Consider the following 10162-nt stretch of genomic DNA (forward strand, 5'->3'; position numbering starts at 1 on the left):
AAAAGCGACGTTTTTTTTACGAGATAATAATAACAAAAAAGTAATCGGGGGATGAGGGGGAGTGAGAACTGCTTCGCAAAATTGCAGATTTTTTATGCAATATATTAATTGTAGCGGTATTTTAAATATTTAGATATAGTTTTTGATCGTGCAATTGATAACGGCTTTATCCGTGGCGGAATATTCTATTCGAAAAATTATTCAATTACGGTTTTTATTCTCCTTAAAAGGAATTTCATGAAACTCTTGGTTGAAACGCGCGAAATTCAGAAAATAAATATAAATGGTTTAAAATATAATCTTTTATTGTCAATTATACAGTGTTTCTATAGAAATAAATTTATACGTTTTTTTATCAGGGAAGGGCATATAATAATATAACAAACAATAAAAAATAAGCAAAAAGACGTACGATAGAGAAAAATAAGATAATAAAATAATAAAAGAAATAAAAAATAGATTAAGATAAAGATAGAGGAACTCTCTGTAAGAACTACAAGTAATTAAATTAAAAAGATTTGCGAGAGAAAATTTCTTATGGCTTTCACGCATGAGGCACAGGGTATTTCAATAATGTAATAAAAAATCTAGTGATATCGGCTTCGCATGGGGTGGTGTTACCTTTACGGCGTTCGTCGAGCGCGTCGCGACGCGCACGCAAAGCGCGTCGTTTGCATAAGTCGGCATCGCTTTTCCGCTCAACACAGTTTTACGCAACAGCGAGCAATGCGTCGCGGCGCTCGGCACGGCACGGCGCGACGCGGCGCGGCGCGGCGCGGCGCGGCTTCGCGCGGAAAAAAAGAGAAGCGCATTCCCACGTGAAATTGCATCGTGCGCGCCGTGTGTACGCGGCCGGGTTTATTAGCGTCGCATTATTTATTGTCCGCGTCGCGACGCCCTAGTTGCGATAATCGAGCCGACGCGACGCGGCGCTTGCGAGCCCGTCGCCCGCCGCGCTTCACCGCGCGTTCGAAATTTCTCGGAAAAATTTTGGTATTACCCACGCGTTAAGGTAATTGCGTCGCGGAATGTCGCGCCGGCGTATAACGGATGTTCTTCCGGGATAGAAAAAGGTATTGGTGATCGTACCAATAAAAATAGCCGTGGGACGTTAATTATTACAGAATAATTTAATATCAAATATTGAGGAGACTCTCGAACTAGAAACAGAAATTACAATATTTCGCGTATATAAAACACTTATATTTTCTTAAAGCGGACTAATCGAACCATTTTTTTTTTATATATATTCGTAAATTGCATGCATGAGAGATTAATTCGTTAGAGATGCTGAATAATTAATATAAACGAAATAGATAATATTATAGAGACCAACCCATGCGGTCTACACGGTCGCCACTCAAATGTCCTTCGACCCTTCCTTCGATCCTTTTGTCTCTCTCACTCTCTCTTTCTCTCTCTTTCTCTCTCTCTCTCTCTCTCTCTCTCTCTCTCTCTCTGTCTCTGTCTCTCTCTCTTTTCCGCTAAGAACTCTCAAGAGATTCTTTAGGTATTCACCTCACTCACGCATTGCAGAGTCATCTCTCCAAGTACCGTGAGTACTCGAGTGATAACCACCTTGGGGCCAGAACAATGGGCAGAACAAATCGTTATATTGGATTCGATTGTCAGTGTTTAAGTGTGTATAAATGTGTCTCACGAGAGCAGATTCTTTTCTCTTTCTTTTTAATATGACGAAGTTTTACACCACCGAAGTTTGCTTGCCGATCTGTATTAAGAAATGTTTTCTTTCCTTTGTCTTTTGTTTTTTTTCTCTCTCTCTCTCTTTCGTCCGTTTTAACACAATGGAGAAAGATGGCACGAAACCAAATATGTACGTAACTTCAGGCAAAGATCTGTGAATTACTACTGTAGACACAAGCAGCTTTAGAATAGGATAGGATGCAACATGGCAGTTGGGTCTGCTTGGTAGATATAGATACTGCACTTGCGGTTAACCCATCACTCGTCGTGAGGGAATCCCCGAGGTACTCTGATGTTTTATGACTGATCCACCACTTATGATTCAGTGTACGCGGGCCTTAATTACATATCTGTCAAAATATAACAGAATAGCGTGACTTGTACGGGGTGTTCGGTAAATCATAACAGGGTGCGCGCGAGGAAATAATTTCTCGCAAGGAAATAGTAGTGTGAAAGATGTAGAATAAATTTTTTTTATTGTTCGTGCAATTTGCAGGAAAAAATGGTTTTAAATATAAAACAGTACGCTTTTTATCAAAGGTTTCTACCAAACGTTTTAATCGGCTTTTATAAATGTTTCGTTTTGTTTTGATAAAAGTAGAGTTTCTCCGTTCTCTGGTCAAACATTTTTGTGAAAAACTAATTGTAAAAATTCTCATTTTTCTGCTTGAACACTTTTCGACAAATTTTCAGAATCGGTAAGGCTTACTAGTCCTAGTTTTCGTATTGAAATGAATGCAATATTCACATCGAAAAGAGATTTCGATTATTATTATTACTATTAACTGCAAAATTAACTGTATCGCGACAATGAAACGCGTGTTTTTTTTTTTTTTTTTAAACGTGATACGGAAGGGAGATCTGGAATATCGAAAACCACTGTTAACTCAATTTGGCAAAAAATGTGACCGATGTCTGTTTCAAAGCAAACAATTCGATTGTTTATACAAATCACGTGGACAACGCAATCCGAATACAGCACAATAACCAACGCATCCAACAGTGAAAAACAAGCGACTTTTGTTGCCGACGGCACTATTGATGTTTGGTATATCACATACACATTGCCCGCATTAAACACACAACCATCCCTCAGGGATAACTCTAAGAATCCGCAATAAAAACAACTTTGTAACGCATGTTCATTTTCTTTAAATAATTATATTTTAATATATATATATTGTGTAGCTTTTAGGAAAAACTACGAGAAGGATACAAGATTTGCGTTTTTATTGAAAATATTTTTCAGTGTAAGAACAAAAGAAAACAAACAACGAATTTCGGCTAAAATGTTGACAGTAAACACTTACAAAAACTGCATTCTTCGGTACAACAAACGCAACAATAAAACGTAATCTATTTATCCTGAAAAAATCTTGCATAATGTACGTTCAATTAACACCTTCATGCGTAGGTGTAATTAGTTGAAAATTACATTTGGTTTAACACAGTGGCGGAGTGGCACAGACGATTTAGATAATTTCGCGGAATTTCTTCTCTCCGCGAACAGGTATATGGGCAATTAAATAAAGCGCGAGTAAAATGCAGAAATATATATATCGGTGGGTAGTTGTAAAACCGCCGCTCGTCGCGGACGGCACGTACTTCTCGGTTTTCATCATTTACGTTATCGCGACGTTCCTTTATGGCTCCATGAACAAGCGCGCGCGCGCCGCGCCATGATGGAGTATCGGATTTGTATCTTACGTCGAGTAATCGCCGCGCGTATATAACCGCGTAATGCGCCAGCTACGACGCAGCATTTTGTATCGTATCGACGCGTGGGTATGTTTTGCGTCATAAATATTTCAGGTGTCGCCTCGCCTCTAAGTCCACTTATTGAGGCTATCGGAAAGTAATATCTTTTTCGCTCTAACGATGACTGTCGTTCGGCTCAACATTTTTAACAACTTAACGTTTATAAAATATGAAAAATGAAACAAATAAAACTTTTCGGACGTTGCCTTTCAATCGTTAGTAATCATTTTATTAATGATTCATCAGTCTTTTCTCTCTTTATCGTCGTAGTAAACTTATTCTAATAGGACTGTAAATCAGAAATTAAACTGACAAGGTAATACTGTTTATCTAAGTATCAAGAAATCGATGGTTTTCTATAAATTATACAAATGTAATTTAAAAAATTAAATAATTCTGACAACTATTCAAACTTGAAGTGTGTATACATTTAAATAATAAAGATTCAATTTTTTCTTATATTTCGTTACATTTGAAAAGATTCTATTTCTCGTAAAACTTTCGATCTGATACTTTAATTATCAGAATATTATCAGAATATTATCTAATGAAATCCTTAGACGTTAAAAAAAGATAAAATATAAAAATAGAACTGTCGATATTAGTTAAAGAAAAAGAGAGTATATCTGAATAAAGTAAGCTTCTAAACATATTTAAGCAGTTTATTCTAGGCTAGAATTTTCATTCCGTTTCTCTCTCTCAAGAGTGCAGATATATGTATCATATACCTACCTAGTAAACAAAACATTGAGACATTAATAATCCATGACATTTAAATCTGCCCAATGCGCAAATGTACTCTCCGCCCTATTATCTATTTATCGCCCAGCTCATAATCCCTGACCGATAATTCTTCCAAAATTTCCGACAAAATTACGACTTCCTCCGGTAACAAACTCAGCCCTTCGCTCCCACAGACGGTGCCTTCATTAACTTCTTCGGGGTAATCCATAGATTACGGACGCGCCTTATCCAGGTGAAACGTATGGATTGTTCGCGTGCGGCAGCGCCTGAAGGGTGGAGGGTCGAAGTTGTCCAGGGGGGGGGTGGGTGTGTGGGACGTCTCGGTATCGGGGGATGGATCTATAGATCCGCCGCGTGGCGGCTGTCCTCCATGAATCACGGTGGCTATCTGCTGGAATACCAGCTGTATTTACAACGGCACGCCAACGGCCGCCCGGCCGCCTATATCTTTCTAATCAACTGTTTGTCTAATGTCTATGTAAATACGGTATGTTAATTATCCCGATGCGATGCTAACGTGCCGCGCGGCTATTAATCTCGTCCTGTACGCGTTTCTTCCGCGCCGTTGTTGCACTTCCTGTCAGCGTGGACGCCAATTTCATGGTCGAAGCAATATACAAAATCCGAGTTGCGTGAAAATGGAATTTTATTACATTTCGTTAAAAGAACAATACGGTAAATGCGATTGTATTGTCACATCGTATTTTCCTCTCTCTCGCTAATTTTTGAAAATTTTGCAATTGGTACCAATTATATATTATAATTCATAAATTATATTTATAATGCGCTGTTTATTGATAATTAATTCAACGATTATACATAAATTTTGGTTATGAAATCTCATTAAATATTGTAAACATTTATTTTTAAAAGCATATAAATGTTACACGACTGATTCTTTATTCATTAAATTCAGAATGATTTTTGGACGTTTGGCGATAATTCCATTATTATAACTCCATTATTATACGTCATTAAATCGCAAATTTAATCAACGTGTTACATATTCGTATATGCGATTCTTCATTTATTACTTAGTTATTTATCGGGAAACATTTGACGATACTATCGATGACATCGATAAGTATATTCTAACTCCATAGCTATCATATGATTACTATTTGGGCATGCATCAATATCAAATTGTGGTACAAGCAACGTATATTTCGATATACATACTAGATTCCATTGAATCCGACGGAATTTAACAATTGAATCGCATTAGAATCAACGACATAAATTGATCCCGCTATAGTAATTACGATTTTGTAATTATATTATGATTGCGTTTTGATCATATACCGTGATTACGTTTTGGACATATCATGATAGTAATATTTAAATATTATAATAGTTCTACGAGCATACTTAAAATATTAAAAATACATTATATAAAATTGAAAATATAGCGTGATTATATTTTGATACTTTCAAGAAATTATATAGTAAATGTCCCCTGGTTATACACAAACTCATAAGTAAAGTGTATAATAAGGTTGACAATTTATCGTGATCGGTTTATTTTGATTTTTCACACGTATTTATTTATAAATTAAACATACTGTAATAATTCAATTATTGGTCAACCTAATAATAAATAAATAAATATTAATTATATTATTATCACACAATATCTAATTGATAAATATGCAAATATTTAACTAATGATACATTCAGTAATTTGTCGGGTAGCGAAGACGGCGGCGATTCTTGGTTGGCGGCATTCCTCAGTAGCGGGAAAAACCTCGCCCCGCTCAACACGAAAATGAGTAATTTCCAGGATTAATTACTGCCCAAAGTTTGAACGTGAGTCTCTTTACTGCATATTAGAGAAGGGGTTAACGAAACGGATGGGGAAGGGGACGAAGGGGGTGAAAGGTGGCACGAGCTGGTACGGTCTGAGTGCTTTTTTTTCGAGGGTGGAATGCGGTATTAGCGCTGTTTCGCCAAGGTACCCTTCAATTTAACTCACCTCCGTTTAAAGCACAGACCGAGGGTGGCGAGTGGGTTTCGCGCGGACGGCTGCGGCAAAACGGAAATATGCCGACCGACGCAAAATACGGAGGGAAAAAATGGTTACAATACGTAAACAAGCTTGTTGTTCCGATACTGTTGCATTATGCATCTCGTTATTGTTAAATTAAGAGGAAATGGAGGAGAAAATGTTGCAAGAAATTGTTTTCCATTGCTTCATTTAAACGGCACGTTATTACGTTTAATCTTGATTCAACCAATTTCCTCTCGCGTGATTTTCTAATTCCTTTTTTAAGAATTTACTAATATTTACTTTAAAAAAACGCAATTGTGCGGTTAAAATTAATTAAATATTAGCCACGTTCTTTTTAATGAAATAATAAAGAGTACAACGAGAAACGTTATTTTCTATTGTTTCACGTGGATATATCTTAAGAAAGATTCTAAGGGACTATACGGATAAAAAGAGATCTGGGAAATTTGAGATCTAGGAAATTGTTGAAATATAAAGAATCCCGAAGACGTAAAAATTCCAAGACTCATAACTTTCTTTCTCTTTCTATCTTCAAATATAATGAACTTCGAAAATCTAACAACCTATAAAGATCTAAAGGAACTCTAAGGGCCTCTTCACACCGACCGACCACTTCAAGCTTAGGTGTCTATTAAGCACTGAAGTGCCTAACACTTCAATCTCAGCGAGCTTGCGGCCTATAAAAGCTTATTAAGGCGGGACCGTAGTCGGTTTTAGTTAGATATAGAGTGTTCCATGTTGACGTATAGTTACTTTCTCATCTATGATGCTTGTAATAATTTTTTTAATAGACGTGCGGAAGGATTATTTTGAATAAGCGATTGAAAAAGAACTTTCGGTGAATTTCCGTCTTTTGTTTAAAACCCTTTTTAATCTTTTGCTATCATCTACAAATTCTTTCATCAGTTTGAAATCAAATTTTTCTTGATTATCTTTTTGTCGGGGCACAGACCTTTCCATAACTTTATAATATCGGATATTGAGAATTTTTATAATTAAGTTTTAAAATAGAATTCTACTCTATCTGTTGCATCGTGTTGCCTCCAGACAATAAAACGAGAATACGTGCTTGGAGCGTGCTTTATAAACGATATCTGACATTTTAGACATTCTTCCCATAATACGCAAAAATACAAACGTATTATTTCCGCAGAAAACATATATCCACATTTTGTTTTGGATAAAAATTTTCGGATATTCGCGATGCCTCCCGTTCTCGACGAATCACATTGAGAGAAAGAGAGAGAGAGAGAGAAATTTAAAGTAATGTATAATATTAACCGAGGAAAAGAAGGATTTCGTTACTACATTATTCGAATTTCTGGAAGTTTAATTAGTAGAAACTCTGTATGTTCTTATAATTTAAAAACTTATATTGCTCGCACATTAATCTTTCGCGCCTTAGCTGCTACAAAGTACATTTTGTTATATTTACTGGAAAAAGAAAGATACGTTAGATATTCGTAATAAATTTAAGCCAATGCGCGCACAAATTATGTTAAACTATTACATTGAGATAACACATTCGATTGCTAGAAATTTTTTAAATTTATTCCAGTATCTCATGATTATTTTTTAACGCAATAATAATAAAATAGATATAAATAAGCTGTAAATAAAATTTGTAACAGAATAAATTCTTTTCATCGCATCAATCAAATAAAATGTACAGAATCCGTGTAATATGTATACGATTAGATTAAGAAATACATACATATGACACAGTCAACGTGTTAGATGTTAAAAAAATATAATTCTCTCTATTTAATGACTCAGGGTGCGGCATGGACTGATATTTCCAACGTAACGCGTATCGCGTAACCAATCAGAAGCACGAATATGCGTGTAACCGAAAATGCGAAACGCTCTCTCTCTCTCTTTCAATTGGTTACGCGGTTACGCGTTTCGCGGAAAATACACGCTATGGGACTTCACACAGCCTCAGTCTCTCTATTTACGTGCGCGAAGATTAAGAAAAGAAATACGAAATTTGCAAGACTCCGCAAATTGGTAATACTTTTTGCACTTCTGTAACGGGAAGACTAATGGATGACAATTTCGTCTTTGCTACCGTATTGAGATATTATTTTCCACCGTCGTCGCGATACCGACGTTGGCGCAAAAGTGGTGGTGTGGCGCGTGCGAACTCTCGCGGAGAGCGCGAGGCGCGTAAGCAGTTTTTCGAAATACATTCGTATATACTCGCCGGCGAAACGGTAAAACGCTGAGCGAAGATACGTCCGCGCTTTATTATTCGCGCTCCGGAACTAAATTCGCGAAACGAGGATTTACTACGTCATTTCGTCGCGCGCGAGAACGCCGTATAAAAAGTTAGACACCGAAATACGCACCAGCGAAATTCTCCGCGCGCGCGATACGTCGAGCGTCACAATCCTCATCCTTCTCCATGTAGATCGCGAAAAGCGCCAATTACCATTGCGCGCTGTAATGAAAATTCCTACGCGCGACCCCTTAAACTCCAATATAGCGAAAAAAATTAAATAACTCTTCGTCAGTGGTAATAACGATAGCGCGAAAAGTTTATTAAACTTTTCAATCTTTTAAAACGTGATTCGTCGAAATTTTCTTTTAGTAATGCGCAAATTAAGCGCGATCTTTATCGGACAATTTTTGAGAAACGATATATATGTATATGTAGTTATAAAGATTATAATTTTCGCATTATTATCACATTATTCTGTTTCCATAATTTTATTTCGAACAAATGCAAGAAATTTGAAGAGACGGAAAGATTTAAAGATCCGAAACATTTCCCGTTTCATATCTCGTATATTCATATTCCATTTTAGACTGACATCCATTTTCCTCATGTTAATCTGATTCTTCCTAAACATGGAATATAATGAGCTGTTTCTGTAAATCACATCCCGCGCGCGCGTGCGCGCGACTTTAGAATTATAAACTAACGTTATATAGATTTTCCAATTTTCTACAAATGTACTTACAAAGGTATTGTCACTGTATAATTATGAAGTCACTCTATATTATATGTTACTCTAGCGTGACATATAATATTCAATTATTATCAGAGAAGCTTTTTTTCTACAGAGCTTCGCATAGAATTGAAGCTTTTATTTCAGCATATTTGCTATTTCTATGATTTCGACTCTCTCCTAAAGTCAACTTTATATCGTAGAGATTATGGGCGAGTATTACGCTCATCCCTTGTTCTACGATCTACAGACCAAGTATTATATCCTATATAGATCTGTAAATTCTGAAAATTTATTCTAACTGGCCAGTTTTCAATGGCTGCGAAGTACACGCAATTGCACATCACCCATTTATCCTTAAATTCCTAAGCACGCAAATAAAAATCCCGCGGGAAAAAGGCCCGGGAATATCGAGGCGAATTTTCTAAGACTTCGACAAACCAGGATTCTTTCAAAATTCGCGGTATAAATCCTCTCCGCGCTCGATCATCGCGTGAGAAATGTTGCTCTGGTTGCGATGATAAAAAAAGCGAAGAAAAAAAGAAGAGGAGAAAGGGACTCAGATCGGAGACTTCCGGCACGCGTCGGTCAGCGAACATTGTTGGCGAATGATCGACGATCGCCAGCAGATAGCGGGAACGTAAGAAAGAATGGACTTTGAATTTTTTGTGTCGCTCGGCCGCTGACAAATGATGCGCGAATCTGGAAACGCGATGGTGTCGCGACGCCATGCGTCATCGGCTGAGCAACAAGGTACGCGGCTGCACACACCACTTCCCTCCCCCGAGATATGCTTTATAGCGCGATTTATCATATTCCGCGCGTATACAGAATCCACGCACCCCCGCGATTCCGCGACACAAAATTCACTTCTCACCCATCGTTCTCTGACCGCGACGAAGAGTCGAATCCGATCTGGTAACGTCAGGAATTGACACCCGTAGAATCGCCTCAAAGTACCGGATTTTAATAAGTGAGATAGAATAACCGATAT

The sequence above is a fragment of the Temnothorax americanus genome, unplaced genomic scaffold (genome assembly GCF_048541705.1).
Source record: "Temnothorax americanus isolate GAGA-0224 unplaced genomic scaffold, ASM4854170v1 Scaffold87, whole genome shotgun sequence".
In the NCBI taxonomy this organism is placed as follows: Eukaryota; Metazoa; Arthropoda; class Insecta; order Hymenoptera; family Formicidae; genus Temnothorax; species Temnothorax americanus.